A 22,875-nucleotide genomic window follows, 5' to 3' on the forward strand; every position below is an offset into this window, starting at 1 on the left:
TCGGTGCTTAAGCTTACATCTGTCAGGGGCCTTTTGAGGACACAGTCAGCTATAAAAGCCTATCAGCATCTCCCAAGCAGATGCTTTCTTTGGAACCACAGTCAATAAAATAAGTGCGGAGATAATTGTTTTTTTTCTTGGCAACAGGAGGACGCAGGTGTGGTGGCGGCTTCTGGTATTGAAGTCTCTTATTAATTTTCTCTGTGATCTGTAATGCAAGCATACAATCATGCTCATCGCATTCCTGTAAATACAGTATCCTGCATCTCTCACAGACAAAGTCCAAACATCATTAACAGTGTGGGGGACGGACTCCCCCTCTATAGCCAGGTTCCTCTCGAGATTTCTTCCCATTTTCGAACCACCGTTTGAGGGTTCTCTCCCCACTGGGAGTTTTTATCTTATGTGCTTGCTATTTGGGGGTTCAGGCCTGGTGCTTGCTCTGTTTGCTGTTTTTGCTCTCTTTCTTGCCTTGCTGCTATGTAAAGTGTCTTTGTGACTGTTCTCTGTAAAAAGTGCTATACAAATAAAATTAAATTGAAGACCACAGATGAAAGATGACCTCATCGGCATTTTTCCATCCATGGAATAACGGGAATAATGGCGGGATTCGAGGTCCCGGCCGCTGCTTTGGTGGCGAGCGTGAAGGCATTCACACTGCCCATCCTTTTCCAGGGTGGTCTTTATGGTCTTTATTAACAGAGGGGTGTGACTGAGGTTTTATTTGATGGGGGGGGGGGGTGTGATTTCAGGTTCGTTTCCTGGGGGGGGGGGGGGGTGTCTCCATTTTATTAAATGGTGGGGTGGGGGCAGTTAGGTAGAGCCTCCTCTCTTGCACAGTTCAGACCCAGTTGGACAGAGGAACACACTGGTGACAGACCCCCCATATTGGCACCTGACTGCCCACGCTGGTGACAGACCGCCCAAATTGGCATCTGACTGCCCACGCTGGTGACAGACCGCCCAAATTGGCAGTAGACCACCCATGCCGGTGACAGACTGACATCATCAGTGACAGACTTCCCATGTCAGCAACAGACCACCCCTGTTGGCGACAGTCCCTCCACGCTGGCGACAGACCGCCCAGGTAGGCGACAGACGGCCAGCCGAGCTGCCACACTCAGCACAAACGAGCTGCTCCTCCGACTGATCCTCCCGCTAATTAATCCCCTCCTGTTTCGCTCGGCGGGATCGCCTCTGAATTCATTCACAAGAGCAGTAAATGGCAGAAATGGATTTGTAATGAAGGTGTTTTCGCAGAGAGTGTCCGTGCTCAGACGCCAGCGTGTAATCAGGTGCGAAATCAGCAAACTGTGAGATGATACTGGAGTCGGTTTGGAGTGCGCTGCCGGGTTCTGTGCCGTTTCGATCGAAGGCCCACGTGCACAAAATGGAAGGCGCTTGTGTGTAAAAAATATCTGAGTGAATTTAAACCTGGCGCTCGCTGGATGCTTGGAGTAAGCTGGCAGGTTGGGCAGTGGGACTAGCACATGCAGAGCACCTGCTCCTTTTGCCCCTAGTGCCCAATGTGCCCCTTTGATTTAAAAAAATAAATATATTTGTATTATTATTGTTGCTAACATTAATTTTCATTCATTCAGTTTGGTAAAGTATATTCTGTACAATAACTGGGTTTCATAAATCAGTGTTTTTTTTGGGTTAGTGTGCCCTTTTCTCCATTTGAGCACCTGCCCCTCTAAAGGACTCTGCCCGGCCCTAGATGGGAGTCTGAGATTCTGGAACACGCGAAACTTGCCCCAAATATGGGGACTTTGAGATGATTATTTGAGCACAGGGCTGGTCAATGATAAGAAGTTACATATCTTCAATTATAAACTCCATTAATATAAAGTGAGATTGCGTGTATTGTAAAAACAACAGTCTGTCACCGTGTGACCTTCACACATAATGTGCGAGTGGCAGTTGTTTACTGTACAGTGATGAGGATATAATGAGGTTTGATAGAAAATGTCTTATATGCATACTTAGGAGTACCTGCCTGGAAGAAATTAATTGTTTTGCTAACCCTTTTAGGATTTATTTCAGTTTTACCACATACTGGCACATATATCATATTTTCACCAGTGATAATAGAACGGGACCTGTTCGAGTTTTAGTCTGCACTGACTGCTGAAGAAATTAATGACATCACAGCAGATGACCCCTGACCTCCTCCCACAGACCACCCAGGCAGTTTGCAGTCAGTGAGCTTGAACACAACAGGCTGAGCCTCCTCAGGAGGTCAGTAGTACAGCAGGGGGCCAGAGGAATAGAATCACCGCACCCCCCCCCCCCCAACCTGAAGGAATGGCATGGGTGTTGACACCAGGACAGATAGCAGGCTCAGTATGTTTGTAAAACAGGCCAGGAGGTGGGCGAGCAGCTTAAATCAAAGCACCCTTTTAAATAAAACTAATTCATAATTATTATGTTCTTGGCGTTTCATTATCTCCCAGAGGATGAGTGATTTGTGGGTGGGGGGGGGGAGGTTTTAAGCACCTCAGGCACTCTTTTGTGAAAGTGCTGCTCAGCTCATAATTAGGGGGAGGTTTTTTTGGGGGGAGTGGTTTGTGTGTGGTGAGGTAAGGTGCTCTGCAGCTTGTGCACAATAATGGTTCTCTCTGGTTTCTGCTACTTGTACGGGTCGGGGGTGGGTCGTTCCATGTTGTGTCTGCGTCACACTGCGTCACTTGCAATAACCAGGTCAGATACTTTGTAAACTGCCTGCTGATTACTGAAAACTGTAAAGAGAACCATACATTTCCACCTCTCCTAAGCACTAGAAGCCTTCTTTCATACAGTTGCGTGTTTTGCTTAGTTCTCTGGAATCTGCAGGAGCGCCTGAAAAAGCTTTTACCAGCATTTAAAGGGTTAAAGTATTTCAGATTCACATTTGACCCTGGTATGCTTTATGCGCCATTTATAAGGCCAGGTTTCCAAATGTTATCTCAAGGTTTCTGAAATTAAGCACCTGTGACAGATACCCCCCCCACCTCTATTAAACTGAATGACCTCACATGTGGCTCTGAGACCTGGAGCATTGGACCGTACTGAGCATGCTCAAACCAGTGAGGAGCACTGGACCGTACTGAGCATGCTCAAACCAGGGATTCATAATGGGCCTGAAGGGGACCTGTGGTAGCATGTCCTGCTGCAAAACTTGACACCACACACAAGGAGCTATGCTCTCATTTTAGCCTGGTTCTGTGCGTACAGTAAGGCAGAGCTGCTTTGTGTAAAATAAATCATAAATCATAATTACAATTATGAAAGTATTACTGAGATGTGTAGACCCAGCAAGTATTATTTTATCTGAAATGTCTTCCCCTAGTCCGAATAATGTCTCCCAGCAAAACCTTCAGCACGCAATCAGTGCTGACAGGGCATATTTCAGTCTAATGATTTTGTCTCTGTCGGACTCATATTTAGAGTTGATTTAACATTGCACTCAGCTCTACCGCTTGTGACTTATTCATCGATTAGCAAAGATGCTGTGTCACGCCGATCCCGATTTAACATGGCCGCAGTGCCGGGATTCAGTTAGCGTGTGAGCTGTGCGGCAGCGATGTGATTGGCTGATACAGGGCTGTGATGAAGCTGCACACACTCGCCTCAGACCCAATTTCAGCTTCCAAAACTGTGGGGGGCGGGGGACGGGTTCCAGGCCTAGTTAAAAGAATCATTTCACAGACAAAATTTCAAAGCACTCCTGCAGATCGCTCTGAATTTTTCCAAATGTGTTTTAACTAAAAAGTCTGCTCACACAAATGGAGAATTCAATTTTGGAATGAACGTTGGTGAAAATGGGAGTTTCTTTTTAAATTGTCCGTAATCTGCAGGAATTTCTCTTCTCTCTGAAGAGTTGAAGTATGTGGCGTCTGCATGTCTGGCTGTGTGTATTTCACCACCTGTAGTCCACTGTCTGTATGCCCCGAAAAGTTCCTCCTATTTCTTCTCCGGTTTTAAATTTTAAATTTTAAACACTCCTGCATCAAAGTGTGTTACAAAGCAACGTGTGCAGTTATTTGAAACATGCTTCTTATGAAATTGTTGGCAGTCAGCTAGAATTTTACTGGCGTCTAAAGGGTTAATAATAATATCCCTTAAGACAGCCGCAGATTACTGAAGATTTTTAAATAATGGCGCAGTCTGCCTCAGCCTTGAAGTTTAATGCATGACTGACACAGCTTGTTTTTCCTCCTGTGTAACCGGGGGTGACACCCACCCGCCCTTTAGCCAGGGCGTGAGTAAAGGGCAGTGTGTGGCACAGCTGCAGAAAGCGTTTATCAGACCATGGAGAGGCATGATGCGTAAACAGGGGGCGGGGCCAATTCCGCGGTATTAAACCAGCGTTGCGCTGAGATATTAATGCCTGACCCTGTTTCTGCGGAGTTCAGGTTCAGCGAGTGACGTTGGGCTGATTCCTGTTTTTCCTCCTACGGCTGTAGCCTGAGAACGCTCCTGCGTCACTGCATGGCTTTGTGTTTCCGCCCGCGTCCGACTGAGACTGTCAGATCAGCGGGTCACAATATCGGCATTACAATGCTGGATTTAAAAAAACAAAAAAAAAACACCCCACTGCCTGCTACTCTCCTGTTACTGTGGAAAACTCATTTTTCAGCACGTTGCCTTCCTGTAGCTCTGCAGCGTTGAGGAGACCATAATGTCTCACAGTAAGATCAGAGAAATGTGCAGAAAAAGCAGTATATATTTTAATATTCGGTGTTAAATAAAAAATGCAGGGATTGCAAATCTGTTGAAACGTGCTGCGCATATTTCAGCGTGTATTATTTATTGCTACTCCAACTGTAATTTATTGTAGAACATACAGTTTTTATATTTTATTTTAAATGCAAAGTGTGTAGCACGCAGATATGCAGGGCTATGGTGGGGGGGGGTGTTCTGTGCTAGATTAGAATCAGGACCTGACTCACACAGATTCACAGAAGCTGTGACTCTGAGGGGTGTCACATGGTTTTTTTTTTTACAGTCGTGTTCAGCCAATATGGAATGACTGAGGATGGTGGGATGGTTGGGGGGTGGGGTGGCGAGGATTGGTGCGAAACAGCGGTAGCCCCGCCCTCTTTTCGCTAAGTGACAGTGGTCAGAGATGCATGCGCAGAAGGGCCGCACCGCACAGGCTGTGGACACGCGTGGGCTGCCCAGCGGGGCCTGAGAAACTCACACTTTGTCTCAGGGTCAGTGGACTTCTGCTCTTAGATTCAGTGGTAGGGGGTTTCTCTTCACGCCACACTTTAATTAATTGGTTAATTAACTCTGGTAATTGCTGAACTGGCCAAGGTGCGTGTCTCTGAATATTAATACAGGCATTTGTGTTTAATCACAAGTCAAAGTTGAGGTCTAATACTGAGTGAATATGAGTCATTGTTAAATGCTAAATATGGCTGTGTTCAGGCCATATGCGTATTTGTCATGCTAAAGTCTTAGCTCTTTGTGTACAAGATTCTCACATACCTTAATATTTCAGTGTTTTGATTCTCTTAATGTCTGGACATGGCAGTAACATTGTGAAAATCCAGTGAACATGGATTCTGTACTCCAGAAATGCCTGTTAGCAGGAAAAACATGTCACCTTAAGAACAATATGGTCTGAAATGAGATGCTATCGAAACAGGCCTTCCTGTTGAACAAAGGCTTATTGTATGCAGTCTGAGAGGGGTCATTGTAAATCAACCCTAAATGGTCCAAGGTTAACTTGAAAATAAATAGTTCTATAAAACATGACGTTCTGATTGTAAAGAAAACAATAATGGATCATAAGAGTAATAAGTAATGTGACAGGAATGGCAATGTGTAACTATCCCTTATAAAGAGCACATTCATGCAGTGCCAAGACTAACACACACACACACGCTATACGCACAGGCACGCTCACACTCACGTGCACACACGCACATGCACACACACACACACTGTACGCACACGTTACGCACACACAGGCTCACACTCACACTCATGCACACGCGCACACACACACACACACACACACATCTCAGCACGCCCCTACAGGCCTGTCCTGTATCCTGTAGTTGTGTGAGGCAGGCATATTGGTCTTTGGCATATATTTGCATTTTTCTGAAATATTTTGTTAGTGTGCTTTTGACTCCACTGTGCTAATGTCCTAATCCTGGCATGCTGCTTAGTAACATCTGTAATATCGGTCACCCCAAAACTAGATAAACACACTTCCACTTCATGACCCTGTCCCAGCATGCTTAAATGATGATGATGATGATGATGATGATGATATCCCTGTCCCAGCATGCTTAAATTATGATTATGATGATGATTATTATTATTATTATTATTATTATTAACAATTCTGATAATTAAGTAGTCTTTATGGAAATATGTGATTATGAATATTTTCCATGTAGCTTCCTACTTAATGCATTTTCTTTTTCTTCTAGGTAAGTACTTCCCCGTGCTGTGTGGAGGCTTTGAGTGGACAATGTGTGACTGTGGCTGACGTGTGTTCAGGAAGTGAGGTCAGGGGTCGTCCATGCATTAGTGAGGTAAGCGCTGGTCATCTCTGCTTCGGTGGAGTGGACAATGTGTGGTTAATATTAATATTTACATGATTGACATTTATTTAAACATTAAATATTTGTAAATATATGTATAATGTACCATATTCCAAAATATTTCACGTTAGCTTCATAGTTTGAAATAATTTAATTATGTTTTGTTGAGTCTCTTTTTCAAGCATGTATTCAATTTTAGAGTCACATAAAATAGATATAAATCCATAGATGCAAAACAATTGCATAACATTAAAGATTCATCATCGTGTTTCACTGTGGGCTTGGCTTCCAAGATGAGCGCCTTCTTATGACAAAGCCATCACAGCTGGGTGTGCCAGTAACCTGGAGTTATGGTCAGATGAGACCAGGTAGGCACACCAGTTGTGGGTTTGGCATCATAAGCACTCTAACAGTGGAAAGCTTCATACTACACAGTGAAATATGATGGTGGATCTTTGAAGTGATGGATCTATGGGTTGTTTTGCATCTACTGGTTCTGGAACTCTTGTTGAGGTCAACGCAATCGTGAACTCCTGCAAGGAACAAGAGGTTTTGGCCAAAAACCTGGTATTCCCCTTAGAATGCTCAGAATCGGCCAAATGGATCGTTAAGTGGATAAGTGGATAGTTCAGTAAGCCAATGATCCAAAGCATACCTCAAAGCCAATCATGAAGTAGCCTACTCAATACCCAAAAGCCATTTAAGACACTTTTCTGTTGGTGGGAACTCACCACTCTCATTGGTTAAGTTAAATCAGCTCCATTTGTCATTGAACCACACAGTTCATTGTAGTTCCTATCTTATATAGTATTGTGTAATTACTTGTAGTTTATGTATGCTTTAGCATACCTACTGCAGTTTTATAAAATAAATGTTACAGGGAGAAATGGAAAATGGAAATGAATGTCAGAAAGATCGAACGAGGCTAGTGCATAACTGTACAACTGGAGTTTTAATGAAGAACGTAAAGACGTTATGCTGTTGCGTTTTGGCACTTGCAAGGTCGTTTTCAGTCAATAGCCAAACATCAATATTTGCAGGTGGGATTCAAAGCCCCTCTTCCTGAAGGGTTTTGAAAGCAATCAGAGTCAGCTCTCCACTCCCTTACAGGAAGGGTTCAGTGTGTCCACCACAGCACCTGCTATACCTCCTAAATGGAGCTTCACCGTTGGGTTTACATATAAAACCTCCCTAAACATTGTGAGTGATGGCCTCTCCCATGAGGCTCAGCCCAGGGAGAAATGACGTTTTTGTTCCGGTTGAAAAGGCAGGATTTTACCTTGAAAATTCCCCTAGGAAACGGCGACTGACTAATGAAATGAACCGGTTGCTCTTTATTGACGCACGCAAAGCCGGGAGGCTCATTAACTGCTGATGGCCTCAAGTTTCCCAGCTCCTGTCTGAAGGATGGAAGCAGCTGATCTGTATTGTCTGCACAGTGCATTTCTGTGATCTGCGCAGTTGCTGTGTCATTATTAGCATTCACATTCGCACTATTCCACTGAGCCTGGTGCATAGTCCATAAGGTATGGGTTATGTAAGATATTGGTTATATAGTTATAAAGGTATCTTGTGTCTACAAAAGTCCTTTACAGTAGACATTTGTATTCCATTGAATGAATTTATTAACCTTGTGTGCTTTTTCTGCAATTGTTTAAACTAAGTCACTCTGAATTGTGTGAGTTACTATGTATTGTGTTTTACTTATCTTATGGTGGCTGCTCTCCTGGGCTGTGTCTCGCTCCAAAATGAATTTCATTTCAAAGGGCTTCCTGGATGTACCTTGCTCAAGGGTACCACAAGCCCAGCCGTGTCCCGCTGGGACTTGAACCTGCCAGTTTGTACCTGCAAGCCCAGTTCCCTAACCACTGTGCTACCTGTGAACAAATTGAATTGAGTGACAGCTGCTGACAGCCAAGCATGTTATATATACAGTCCTGAGCAGGAACAGAGATTCAATTTATTCTCAGTTATGAGAGGACATTGCACCGGAGTGAGATCATGATTTCAAATTCTTTAACCCTTTACATTACATTTACATTGCAGGCATTTATCAGACGCTCTTATCCAGAGCGACTTACACAACTTTTACATATCATTTATATTGTATCCATTTATACAGCTGGATATATACTGAAGCAATGCAGGTTAAGTATCTTGCTCAGGAGTACAACAGTAGAGTCCTACCTGGGAATCGAACCCGTGACCTTTAGGTTACAAGACCAGTTCCCTTACCCATTACACTACACCTTTGGACTGCAGAACATGTCAATCTAAAAGGAAACATCTGAGTTCACCAAACCATTACTTTCACGCAATTGTGCGTTTCAGTTAATAATATGAGTAGTTTTAACACTCTGCAGGGGAGATGCGTAGCACTGTGGCGCGGGTACACTGCGGTGATCCTTACTCAGCTTTCCGGTATGACTCTTTATTTTGTTTTGAGTCTGCATCCTGTTTTCAGAATCATAGTGACGTTCTCTGCGGTCATTTTGTTGGGGACCGTTTGCTGTCGAGCTGTTGTGAGCTGGTGTTGGGTAGCTCTGGGCCCGGGACTGGTCTCCGTGTGTTTGGATGTCAGTCACAGCGGGAGTGGAAAGCTGGCGAGCTTTTGAAAACGTGACCCCCCCCTCTCATCGAGCCCCTGTCCATGCCTGCCGGCTCGGTCGCAAAAATAAAGCTCCTCTGTTCCGCACCGTTAACAACCGCAAAGGGGGTATTTGAACGGCGAATAGAAATGAATTGTTGTGATTTTGCAGGGGTATCGTATGACCGACCGCAAAGGGCATTTCTTAACGGCCGTTAATGATGGTGGAGTAGATGCTTCAGTCGTGAATAGAGTTCCATTGTTATGACGTTGAAGTGTGCTGTGTGAATGCACAGGGGTTTTTTTTTTTTCCCCAGCACCATAAGCGTGGCTGAAAAGGATCATTCAGTCATGAGTGAATTAGCTGCGTCGGTAGCGCACTGCTCCCTCAAATATCGCGCGGAATGGGCCACCTGTTATGTCACAGTTCAGGCAGAATACACCTTTGTTTTTTTCTTCTTCTCAGTCCTCAGCAGATGAAGAGAGCTGCTGTGTTTCCTTACAGTAATGCTGTGTTAGCTTAGAGACTCCCCCCCCTACAGCGCGACGTGTGTAACAGGTTTATTTACGGCGCTGGGAGAAGTGTGAATGTCTCAGCAAATGGGAGGGGCCTGGCCACTGTGCACATGGCCACCGTTAGGCCCTTATGGAGTGGATTAAGTGGGGATCAGGAAGGGTCGGGATTGGGGGGGGGGGTCCTCTTTGGCTGTTTAGGACATGATCTCAAATGACCACCACCCACCCCGTCTCACCTGTAACCCCGCCCCCATTCCCCAGACCGATGACATCACTGGGAGGGAGCCTTAGAGGAGGGAAACTGTGCTGCTGTTATAATGTCTTACACACAGTGAGTGTTTTGCGCCTATAAAAGCCATTTACATGCAGTGAGTGTTTTGGTCTTATAAAAGGCATTTACATGCAGTGAGTGTTTTGGTCTTATAAAGGCTAGTTACATGCAGTGAGTGTTTTGGTCTTAAAAAAGCCAGTTACATGCAGTGGGTGTTTGTTCCTAGAAATGCCAGTTACACACAGTAAGTGTTTTGTTCCAAGAAGGGCCGGTTACATGCACTCAGTTGTTTTGGAGTCAGCGGACAGGGCAGCCAATAAAGGCAGGGATGTTCTCTGCCTTACCTTCAGCTTTTGAGATTATGGGATTTTCCCTGGCGTAGACAGTATGCGTGTGATAATATTTTCTGTGCGCTGAGGTGAGTGACGTCAACTGGTACGGTGAAGCCAGCAATGCCCCGAGCCTGCCCTGACCATGCCTTCCCTGAACTGCACCTGCCCTCAACTGCACCTGCCCTGACCACACATGACCATATCCGCCCTCAACTGCACCTGCCCTGACCACACATGACCATATCCGCCCTCAACTGCACCTGCCCTGACCACACATGACCATATCCGCCCTCAACTGCACCTGCCCTGACCACACATTACCATATCCGCCCTCAACTGCACCTGCCCTGACCACACCTGCCCTGACCATACTTGTCCTGAACCACACCTGCCCTGACCATACATGACCACACGTGCCCTGACCAGACCTACCCGAGCTTGCATTGGATAACATAAAAATGTATGGGAGGGAATACAGGTGGCAGACTTTTTTAAAATTTCATTTTAACCTTTATTTAACCAGGTAGGTCAGCTGAGAGCTTGGCTCTCTGTTGCAGCGATGACCTGGGGAATGGAAAGTGAGCAGGAATGCGAGGATTGTGCAGCCAATCTGATATATGGGCTGGAATTAGGTGGCCGGACACTGAGAGCCAGTTTTTAGTGGGAATTTGTCCAGGGCACTGAGGTTATCACCCATACTTTTTCTAAAAGTGTCATGAGATCTTTAATGACCTCAGTGAACCCGGACCTTGATAGTGTGCATCGATAGTGGGGTGTCAGGTGGGTAAAATTGATATCTGTGCAGAGGATGCTCTTTAGAGGCTGATATTTCACAGTTAGATATCCTTGTATCCAGCTTGGTATCCGTCCTCTGTGGATGCAGCTGTACTGGTGGAAAATTCCACACACCGTATATTGAGTGCCTGTTGTTGTTTGGGGAGTGTCATCTGCGGTCTCACTGGTTCTGCTTTTATCGCCGCGACGACGGCGAAACGCAGCGAGCCGTAAAACCTGCTCGCAGCGGCTTGCTGCGGCTGACGCCCATAGAGCCGCGCTGCACCGCGGGCTCCGCCCACATCGCCGGGGCCGGTGGGTGAAAATCGCGCCTGACGAATTGCCGGCGGCTGTTACGGTGTCGCCTGACACCGCCGTGACGCATTTGGGACTTTGTGGGTTGGAAATACCGGCCCTGGCGGTTTGTGTTTGCTTTTCTCTTTAAGCATGAAGGATCTCGTCAGAAAGGGGGGTGGGGGGGGGGGAGCAGGAGTTCACAAAGCAGAGAGGCACAGTCATATACCCCCCTTGAGGGAAAGTGTCATATTTTCCATCTGGGAATGTTGTTTTAAGGAATGCATTCCCAGATATGTGGGGGGGGGGGGGGGGGGGCGGGGGGGAGCGGACATGGCGGTGCCAGAGGCGGGTGTCACCCTGGCCGTCCGATCGCGGTTGAGCCTCTCCTGGGCACTATGCCAGATGTCACGCAGCAGCTGGAGCACTTTACTTGCCCCCCTTCTTTAAAAAAACATTGTACCGTTTGATTTTACAGGACAGTTATTGTTTGTGGACCAAACGCTGAAGGTACCTTAGAAACCTGTTCTGCGTCTGGACAACTAATCAAAATCAAATTTGTGTAGCTCGATATTGATTGTTTTTTTGGCCGTCATCAGTGCAATAAAATGCTTTGGGAGGTTTGGCCTTTCAGCTTCAGGCATGTAGGTTTGGGCGAATGCTGGGGTACTTAACCTGCATTACTTCAGTAAACGCCCAGATTTATAAATGGACTGCATGTAAAAGAATGCAAACTGTGTCCCTCTGGAGCATCTGATCATTAAGCATCTGCTTAATGCCTGTGTTATATGCAGCTATCATTTGTTGTGAACGGTGTTTGCCATGAGTAAGTTTAGCCCTGGTTACCTACAGACTAGGTAGTATCTACCACTGTATAGAGCCTGAAAATCCCCAGATTTTCTGCCTCTACTATGTGACCTGGCATGCTATAGACTTCTCTCTGCATGAAAGATTTTTTTTCCTAATGTCTGTCCGGAATTTACCGTTTGCTATTTTACGTTTATTTCCCCTAGTTCTACTAACAGAACTCAACCCGAAGAATCTCTTGTAGTTATAAAAGCTTCAAGCAAATCACCCCTAACCCTATTTTTACTAAGCTTGAAGAGATTAAGCATCATGTCTTTCCTCATAGCTTTTATCTTTCATACCAGGAATCAGTTTGGTTACCCTTCTTTGAACCTTTTCCGAGCCTTTATATCTCTCTTGTAGTACGGTCCACAGAACTTTACACAATACTCCAAGTGTGGTCTCACAAATGTATTGTATAAGATAAGTAACAATACACTTGTTAGACTATTCCCCTACTTGGCTAGAAAATGCTTCCAAGAGAATGTGCTTAAAGACAAAAATGAAAAAATTATTTAATACGAAATTGAAAAGGAGAAATAATCATTAGGCTTATACTGTATATGTTGACACTTAAGATTATATTTATGCCATTTTTCAAGGCAAGACTTTTCAAATTTTATGAACTTTCCTCTTTAAATATTAATGCGAATTAGAGCTGTTTTGCCAATGTTACATAAAAAAAACTGAAATGCCCATAGTACTACATGAACTCCTCCACGCTCATTGGCTCAAAGATGCCTATGAGACAGTGGGAAAGACACTCTCCAGGCAATCCCAAAGTCTAAAAAAACATTAAAAATGAGTTTGAGTCCAGCCAAGTAGCATTTTGAATTGTAAATGTTTTCAGATGTGGTGTATAACCAATAAACAGTCCATGTATGTAATGAAATATGTCTGCACTGTTTCTGCAGATTCACAAACTTATCCCCTCAGCCCTCCTTATAATGGATAAGGAGTTGGTCTTGTTTCCTAAAGGGCACAGGTTCGATTCCCGGGTAGGACACTGTCATTGTACTCTTGAGCAGCGTACTTGACCTGCATTGCTGTATAAATGTATTGTTGTATCATCGTCCCATAGTGTCTCAGTGGTACATGTCATTGTCGCAGGGACTTAGAGAATAATGATAGATTGTACTCACAGCCAAAATCATGGGGTCAGAGAGCATATTTTACAAGCGATTTTCATTTTCTCTTACCATGAATAGAAATCCCATAAGCAGGTAAATATAGAATCTCATAGGCCGGTGAATATAGAATCCCATAGGCCAGTGAATATAGAATCTCATAGGCCGGTGAATATAGAATCCCATAGGCCAGTGAATATAGAATCCCATAGGCCAGTGAATATAGAATCTCATAGGCAGGTGAATATAGCAGCTCGAACACTAACATAATGACACATTGCTTTAACACTGAAGTAATGTATAATGCAACAGTTAGTGAAAATGAATCATTGTTTAACACCAAGGTAATATTTAACGCAACAGTTAAACTAAAAGAAACATGATTTTTTTATTTTTTTTATTTTTTATTTATTCACCAATTTGTCATCCTTGTTTAAAATGTCTGGTCTGCGCTCAGTACGAGGATGAATACAGCCAGCCGGCAGACAGGCCTGGGACAGCAGGCCCTGTCACTTTCAGAAAAGGCGATCTGCCCGTTTCCTCAGGGTCATTATCCAGCTGTATTAATAATTACACCCCCCCCCCCCCTCAGTTTGGGTATCCCTGTTTCACCTGGGTATAGCCCCCTAACGGTACCTGTGAGGCACAAAATGCGCGTCTCTTTTTACACGGGGAATGGCACAGGCTGGGGCCGCAGCTCCTCAGGCTGTATAACCAGCCCGTCTCAGAGGATCATCCGCCAAATTACAGGAGGGGGGAAATGCGGTCAAGAGGATTTGCTTGCACGTCAGCGGTCTCTGGTTAGTTATTGTTTACGAGAGTGACGCGCAAAACATCTCTGAGTGACGCGGGCGAAGGCCTTTGGTCTCGGAAAGAGGATTTCCACCAGTGCCAGCCCACGCAGGCGGTGGGGGGGTGGGGAGTAGCAGGGGGAACGTGACCGACCTCACCTACCCCCCACCCCCCCCCCCCCCCCATCTAGCCGACAGGCTGGTTGCTTCCTTGGATTTATTTCCTTAGCGATGGGCTTGTATTTGTTTAGTGCGGGGCTTGTAGTTGATTACTGCTGGGCTTGTATTTGTTTAGTGTGGGGCTTGTATTTGTTTAGTAATGGGCTTGTATTTGTTTAGTGTGGGGCTTGTAGTTGTTTAGTGCCAGGCTTGTACTTGTTTAGTGTGGGGCTTGTATTTGTTTAGTAATGGGCTTGCATTTGTTTAGTGTGGGGCTCGTATTTGTTTAGTGCTGGGCTTGTAGTGGATTAGTGATGGGTTTGTAGTTGATTAGTACTGGGCCCATATTCGTTTAGTGCTGGGCTTGTATTTGTTTAGTGCTGGGCTTGTAGTTGATCGTGCTGGGCTTATCGTTGATTAGTACTGGGCTTGTATTTGTTTAGTAATGGGCTTGTATTGTTTAGTGCAGGGCTTGTAGTTGATTACTGCTGGTCTTGTATTTGTTTGTGTGACTTATGTTCTAGCACCCATGTGGGGATGCTAACTAGGAAAAAAAAAAGAATACCTTGGTATAAAAGGCATTATCTGTATACAATGCCACCCTAGCTAGCATGGGTGCTGAATACATTTGCTCCCCATTTATTGAAAAAAAAAAAAAAAAAAAAAACTTATGTTGCATGGACTGACATTTTGTGACATTTCCTGCATCACATGAGGGCATACAGAGGCTGGAAGGGCCAAAATGGGGCTTTAGAACATAGACAGCAGTGTGTGCACGTGAGCTGGACTATGAATTTCTCACAGTACCCGTGGTTTGTTGGCTGTTTCTTACTTCACTGCAGTGGTTATCACACTTACAGTAAATAAGCGCTAGTGCGTCGGCAGCCTTCATTGACCGCAATCCTGTGAGGCCATATGGTGTGGCTAGCACAAGCCAGTAGCACTAACCCTTAAAAATAGATTGTTACTTTACTAACAATTGATGTTACTTGCTCAATCAAATGTTCAAAGTGAAACTCAATAAATGGCAAAAGTCCCAGCTTAAGATGATATTAAATCTCCTAATGTTATGTATTTTCTGGATCGTCATTGGTGTCCCTTAATCACTGTTAATGATGTTAACCGATCCGAGTGTAATGTAACTGTGTAAATTGCTACGTAAGTTCTCAGCCTTGTTATTTCTTACCTAAACTTTGTTGCCGGTATGTCATTGCTAATGCGAATATAGCCTGAAATGTCAATCAATCAACATCAGGCTTATTGCAGTGCTGAATTCCCTCTTGATAACTGATAAGTGGAGAGTACAGACAAGACGTCACGCCCGAGAGAACCGGGCACACAGGGTGGGGAGAGACAGACCCCTCACAGTTGGATAGACGAATAGAGGGGTGTACTTTACTGTAGTTTTATGGAGGGATTTTTCACAGTTGTGTTGTGGAATAGAGGTATAATTTATTGTAGTTTTATGGGGGTCTCTCATAGTTCTGTAGAGCAATAGAGAGGTGTACTTTACTGTATGTAGTTTTATAGGGGTTCTTCTGTTCCAAAGAGTTAAAATAAAGGCCTGTTTCAGCAGCTCATTTAAAGAGTTAAAGGCCTGTTTCAGTGTCACATCTTTGCTAGAGGGAATTAAAATTAACTGTTTAGACTTCAATGACATTTACACTTTGACAAAACACAAAACTACACGTTCAACTTCTGTCAGTTGTGCAATTGCCAATAAACTTATTAACCAATTGATCTGTGAATGAGCAAGACTCTAATTACCGTTGTGGGAGATGGAAATCAATCTCTTATTCTGCTAATTGGTAACCCCTGGGTAACCCCTTGTTTTATTAACCCTGTCCTGAGGTAATGCACAATACGTAAACAACTACGAACTATTAACTATGACGACATGCATTCTACTGTAGCTGACGTACATCTGACAGGCGATGTGATGTGACCCCCCCCCGGCGCGGGAGGCATTAATAGAAGCCGGCTCTCTACGGCCGAGCGACTTTCGGTTGTTCCGCCAGCCGCCGTGGAAAAACCCGCCGGCTTTCCATTACCCGCGGCCAGGGTGAGGCTCGGAGGGGGAGCCGGCCGAGAGAATGCGGTCGCCCTGGCAACGCGCCGGGGCACAGGTGGCCTTGCGCCGCGCCGGTGACCGAGGCAAATGGAGCGCCGCCCGCACAAGCTGGTGCCCCGGGGAGCGCCCGCCCAAAGCCACTTTGGGCAGATTAAATAAATGTAATCAATAGAGTGTGTAACAATGCTGTGAGGGCCCTGTGATTGCTGTGTGTGTGTGTGTGTGTGTGTGGGGCTGAAATAGATATTCGCTGGTGGTACCTGGTAACTTGTCTGCACACGGCTGCGTTTTGTTCTGCCGTTCCCATACATTTACAGTCCTTGGGTAGGCTCTGTTTACAAACCTCCTTTATTTTTTAACTGAATCAAGATAGAACCACAGCAGGTAATCACTGGCACATAAGAAAACACATAACCCATTATAATTGGGTCCACCAATAGCTGCTCACCGTCACACAATATTCACGTCATGTTTTTTTTTACAGATTTATTTGTACAGGTAGTCTAGCCAATTTTTGTACAGGTAGTCTGTGCCTGAGCCAATCTGGATGCTCCTACGGACGTCCTTTACCGTGGTGCTGAGGCAGGGTGGGGGGCCTGTGTGAGAGGAGAGAGGAGAAGAACTCTTCCACCCGCTGTAAAATAGTGGCTGTGTACCGGGTGCTGCCAGTCATGCCCTAATCAATTGAACTAAAGGGAGAAAACCAAATCTCTTTTTTCCCACTCCCTCTTTTAGTATTCATGGCCATTGTAGTTTGTTGATCTGAGGATGAGGCGTTCTGTCTTGTAGAGTTTCTACGGTGTAGCCACTCTTAAACCGCAGCGGTTTGATTTCCAGATAAGTCCTCTCCGAGTGCTTCTGCTCGGATGGAAGATTAGAGGGGAGAGCTCCCCTCTCTGTGGGTTTAGGAATTCCAAGTTGGCTCCATCATTTATTTTGGCCATTCGTCAAAAAATGACACTGACCTCTGTATTAGCACCTGTACCAATTTAAAAAGTAGAAAGTAATTTTTTTGTTAAATGCTGACCTTGTAAATATAAGTTGTTGAACCCAGATATGAATTACAGGTGGAAAAAGGTGTAGATTGCTCCATTAATCAGAAATTTTGCAGCAAGATTAATATGAATAGACTGCCCTCTAGTGGAAATGGTAAGAAATGGGAAAAAAAGAACTTCTGCTGCTGGGTTTGGGAGCTTCTCATCATCTCAAAACAGACCCCTTTAAATGATGTTTTATGGATTCTCTCAGGTGTCTTCAAGTTCACGGCAGGTAAAATAGTCAGCCATTTGGGTAGCAATCTTTTATCATTTTTTCAGTATGGTTTAGATACATAAATGCAATTTCAGAATATTATGTAAATGTCCTTTTTAAAAAGGTTATAGCAAGATGATTAGCCTATATCTTGGTCTTTCTAATTTCTTATTTGCAATTACTGTAAACGGCATGGGTATTTTTGTGAGGGAGTTGGAGTTTTGGGAGACCAACCGCGACTGAACAGGGGGGTTCTTTAAGCTATTAACCAGAGGTAAAATAGCCAAAGTCTCAAGAGACAAGGGAAAGGAAAATACTCCTTAGGGAGAGTATCCCAAAGAAAAGCTCTACACAACCCACGTACTGGGTAAAAAAAAAAGAAAACTAAAGCTTAAGGAGTAGGAAAATAAAACAAAACTGCCGGAGCAGAAAACGGGGCAACTCAAAGAAAACAGACCTCGAACCGAGGCTGAAAAAGTAAAACCCTAAAGAAAGAATACTGAGCTTAGATTGTGGCACTAACTTCTTGCCAACAATCTAAAAAAGCTAAAGACTGTTGTGCTAATTTTATAGCCACAATCCAATATCGCACCCTTTTTACCTTTTTACCTTTTTACCTTTTTACCTTTTTACCTTTTTACCTTTTTACCTTTTTACCTTTTTACCTTTTTACCTTTTTACCTTTTTACCTTTTTACCTTTTTACCTCGCTTGACAGAATACCGGCTTTCGTGCAACATAAGTGACACTGAAGCAAAGCTTATCGGCTTGCTCAGGGTTTAAATAGAACGCCAACAGGTGCAAATTGTAAAAAGAAATTTGCACGTGTATAATTTAATCAACTCAATGGCCGTAATAACTGAAGAAAAGGCGCATAAAAAACCAATGGCCGTAATAACTGAAGAAAAGGCGCAGATAGGAAAATAAATGGTGGTATAAGCCAAAACCATGACAATTTTAACTAAATGTACTTGTATAATTAAATGTAAAACTAAATGTAATTTTATATGCTGAGGGAAATCTTATTTTTCAAAGTCACAGTACCAGGTAAAAGGTTAGGTCGTCCTCAGAAAATGTCTTGGATCCTAATGATCTGGATGTTCTTCGTCCCTCATACGGTACCATTACAGCACAGGCACCATTGCGCAAGCGTATGCTGCTCTCTAATGGAGAGACTGAAGTACTGCATTAAACAAAACATGCTTCGTCAGCGTCATTCTTTCAAACTAATAAGGACATTTTGATTAACTTAATTTCAAAATATTTTACAAAATAATTATTTTGCTTCAGGTAAGGTCAGAATGAAACTTCGCTCTGCTCATTACTATGGTGATCAATTGAATGTGTCAATAATTCGCACAGTGCTAGGGAAAGACCGATCCCTGCTGTGTGAACGCAATAGAGCTGCGCTTGTCATTATGCAAACCATGCTTGTTGAGACACCTTTGCGTTCTTGATCCCGGCGTTAAAATTTAAATTAATAGCACAATGTCATCAAATCTTATCTGCAACGTGCCCTTTTGAGCTTTTCTTGCTGAGACGACGGCTCTTCGGGTTTAGGTTGCATCACAGTTCCAGGCTTGCAATAAGAACAAACTGTCAGGAGTCGTTGAATTGTTGCCAGGACGACAATCTGGACTTGTTTGCTTTCCGACACAGCTGACGAAAGGACACGCGCGGTCCCTCCAGTGCACTCAGAGGCCGGCGAACCTGCGTGACGCACGCTGCCTCGCGATTGGCTGGCGCTACAGGCAGGGTGGGCCTATCATGTCACTGTCTCCTCCGCAGATCGGATTTCGCAGGGCGAGCAACTGTTCCGGTTGTCATGAGAACAGCAGAGCGCGCTTGTAAAAGCTGCTGTTTAATCTTCGACGATAAGAGATGCGCTGGTTCATTTGCGAATTTGTTCGTAGTGTAGTAATGGGGTGTGAACTACATCATTTACGCATTCATGCCTCATTCATATACAGTGAGCGTCATAATGTTTGAGATAAATACATATTTATTTATCTTGATGTGGCTCTGTACTCCACAATTTTAGATTTTCAATCAAACTCACACTCACATCAAATTCACATGTGGTTAAAGTGCACATTCTCAGCTTTTATTTAAGGGTATTATTAATGTAAAATTTACAGCACTTTCTATAAACAGTCTCCCCATTTCAGGGCATAATAATGTTTGGGACAAATGGTGTCACAGGAGTTTCTGATTACTCACGTGTGTTCAGTTGCTTCATTAGTGCAGGTATAAGAGAGTTTTCAGTATCCAGTTTTGAATCTAGCCTTTTGTATGCCTTTGGAGTCTGTTATTTGTGTTTGCCAACATGAGGACCAGAGTTGTGCCTATGAAAGTCAAGGAAGCCATTATAAGACTGGGTCAAACCTGGAAGATCTCTACAGTCGATACAATGAATTTTGTGGAACTTGAGCAGATAAGATACTTCTGTACACATCAGAATTAATCCTGCACGCTACTATCAGCAGTTACATCATCAATGACAGGTGTGCCGATATCTGCAGCAGCCATACATGCCAACCATAACACCCCCAATCACCATGTTTCTCTGGTGAGGGGGGTTGTTTGGATCTTGGGCAGTTCCCATTGGCGTGCATGATTTGTTGTTGCCGTCACTCGACGGAAGTGAATCTTGATCTCATTTATCCACAATACCTTTTTCTAGAACTCTGCAGGCTCTTTAAGGTGCTTATTAGCAAACTGCAACCTGGCCATGCTGTTTTTGCAGCAATCTAGTGATTTGCATGTTGCAGTGTAGCCTCTGTATTTCTGTTTGTGAAGTTGTCTGTGGACAGTAGTCACTGACAGATCCACATCTCCTGAAGTGTTTCTGATCTGTTGGGCAGCTGTTTGGGATGGTGTCTTCATTATGGTGAGAATTCTTCGGTCATCGACTGTAAAGGACCTCAATACGTTTAGTGGCAGGCCTGCATTTTGAAATTTAAATTAATAACTTGTGTGTGTGAGTAACTTGGCATTTTTTTAACGTCCCACTTTTTTGTACATTGATAATGTCTTTTTTTGTTGACATATATGAAATATTGTCCCCTGTAGGGGACATGACATATCTAAAATATGTTCTCTTAGCGCTGATATAACCCTGAGCGCTTCGCTGTCCTATAGATAAGCTGTTCATTTACATCACAGCAGGCTGGCTGAAGGTGTCATGGCTCCTGGCCTGGTTTCCCTATGAAACATTAAGCCTGACAGAAAGCGACCGTTCGGTGGAGTCCAGAGCAGCGCGCTGCACTATTCACGAGGAAAGCGCGGGGGAGAACATGAAGCACTTCAGCTCGACACGCAGAAAATACAGGCGTGCTGGGGTGAGGAGGGTCAGCGTAACACAGTGTTCGGTCACATTTAGCATTGCATGAGGCCCACACAGGAGCCCTCAGAACCCTCAGGAGGGAGGGGCTTCCCGCAGGACCCTGCCCCCCCCCCCCCCCAAAAAAACCATGAGCCCTTCCATATACCTTACAGTTGGGTATAAGTCTGCTATCAGCGTAATCTCACTAATTAAGACAAAATGCCAAAATCATTTGAATCTTTTAGTCTCATCTTTTTGAATGTTGTTATTGAATTCTATGGACGCACACAGATCTGTTTTTAACCCAAAGGGCTGAAATTAGAGTGCAGCCTGTTTCTGTGTAGGGTGTATATTATTTATTGAATTTCCTTCCATGAGTTAAGTACTGCTTAGTGGTCTTACAGCTGAGTTTATTATAAAAGGCTGCCATCAGCCCATAACCCCGTTTCACTGCTGAACGCAGTATGCAAAAAACATTTCAATGCCACCATAACTGAAACTGAAAAACAGTGATTGTGAATCTTTTATGAATGCAGTCACTCTTTAGAAAGAGACAGAATTTTTCCAATGCATGTCCTCATGAGGTCATCATTGTTCTCCTCCATCTGGGTATCAGAATCTCCCGATAATGGGCTTTCGGGGTGTAAACCCTGCCCTGGTACACTCTCGCCCCTGTAGGGGCACACCTGTAGGTTGCTTTGAGCTGCTTCACGCCAGAGAAGGGTCCATCCTGGTCCACATACACAGAGGAAGCTGAAGGCCTTCGGAAAAAGACCGCTTTTTTTTTGAGACAGATGGATTTACAGCGGCTCTCCGCGTTGTTTTGCATAAATTATGCAATTTGCATGATTTAGTCATGTCCTCCATAGTCATGGGGAGAGCCCGTTTCTCGATATCTTCAACATCTGCTGAGCGGGATTTGTGTGCAGCGGCACAGGCAGCTTGCGTTCGGCCCCTGTGTTCGGGGGTGTTGAATTTAGGCAAGGGCAGAATTGGGAGCAGGGTTTTCCCTGGGCCAATGCGGTGAGGCCACACAGGGCTAGAGCAGGGCTTGGTTGGGGGAAGTGGGGGGGGGGGGCTATCCACACGTTGGAACAAAGCCTTAACAGGTACCAGATCATGGGGCCCATCCATGTACTGGAGCAGTGCCTTTACAGCTACCAGATCGTGAGGACCATCCATGCACTAGAACAGTGTGTTTTTTTACAGGATGAGCCACCCATGACGTTAGGGTTAACTGCAATAAGTGCTATTTAATGTAATTCTTTTTTGCATCAAAGCTTTCATACAGTGGTCTCCAAAATATTTTTGTTTTAATAAAGCAAATATACTTCTATGCAATAGCAATATTGTACTGCTATTGCTCATGAAACAACTGAACTAGACCTACTGATTGCTAGTATTTTATTGGCTGGGAGATTTTGGAAAATCAGTTATTAAATGGACAGTTATATTACAGCTAATAGTGGGATCTTTTTTTGTGATCGTACCTTTTTCCACCCATTGCATTTCCTTCCCAGGAGAGTCAAGTTATCCAGTGAAGTGACCTTTACTTTTTTCAGACCTTTTTATTCTTTTTTTTCCAACTTACTGTCCTCCATTTTGGAATGGTGAATCACATTTTTATCAACCTCCACTGTCAATCCAGGGTAGCGCAGACAGGCGTGTGCTCTCTTCCCAAGCCTGTGATGCCAGTGCCACATCTTATCACACTGCAGTTCACGAGTCAGGTTCACACAGACACGTTCCTGAGGAAGACGCTTCATAGTGCAGCTCTACAGGTGGAATTGCAGATGCCCCACTGACCAGCAGGGGTCACTGGTGCCTGATAATGATGATGTCACTCTAGATGACTGAGACCCTCCCACCCCAGGGCAACGCTGGAGCCAGTTTTGCCTTGTCCTGTGGGGCCCTGGCCACAGTCGGCACTAGTGTGGTCCGTATTCGGATCAGACCTACAGTGGGACTGCACCTACGCCAGGGGCGT

At 44.4% G+C, this 22,875-nt stretch overlaps 1 protein-coding gene across 6 annotated transcripts in view; it reads left to right on the forward strand.

Moving 5' to 3' along the window:
- Positions 1-22,875, forward strand: part of LOC135239196 (3',5'-cyclic-AMP phosphodiesterase 4D-like) — a 308,165-nt gene that overhangs the window by 225,299 nt on the left and 59,991 nt on the right. The gene's annotated exons all lie outside the window — the stretch shown is intronic.

The sequence above is a fragment of the Anguilla rostrata genome, chromosome 14 (assembly GCF_018555375.3).
Source record: "Anguilla rostrata isolate EN2019 chromosome 14, ASM1855537v3, whole genome shotgun sequence".
Classification (NCBI taxonomy): Eukaryota; Metazoa; Chordata; class Actinopteri; order Anguilliformes; family Anguillidae; genus Anguilla; species Anguilla rostrata.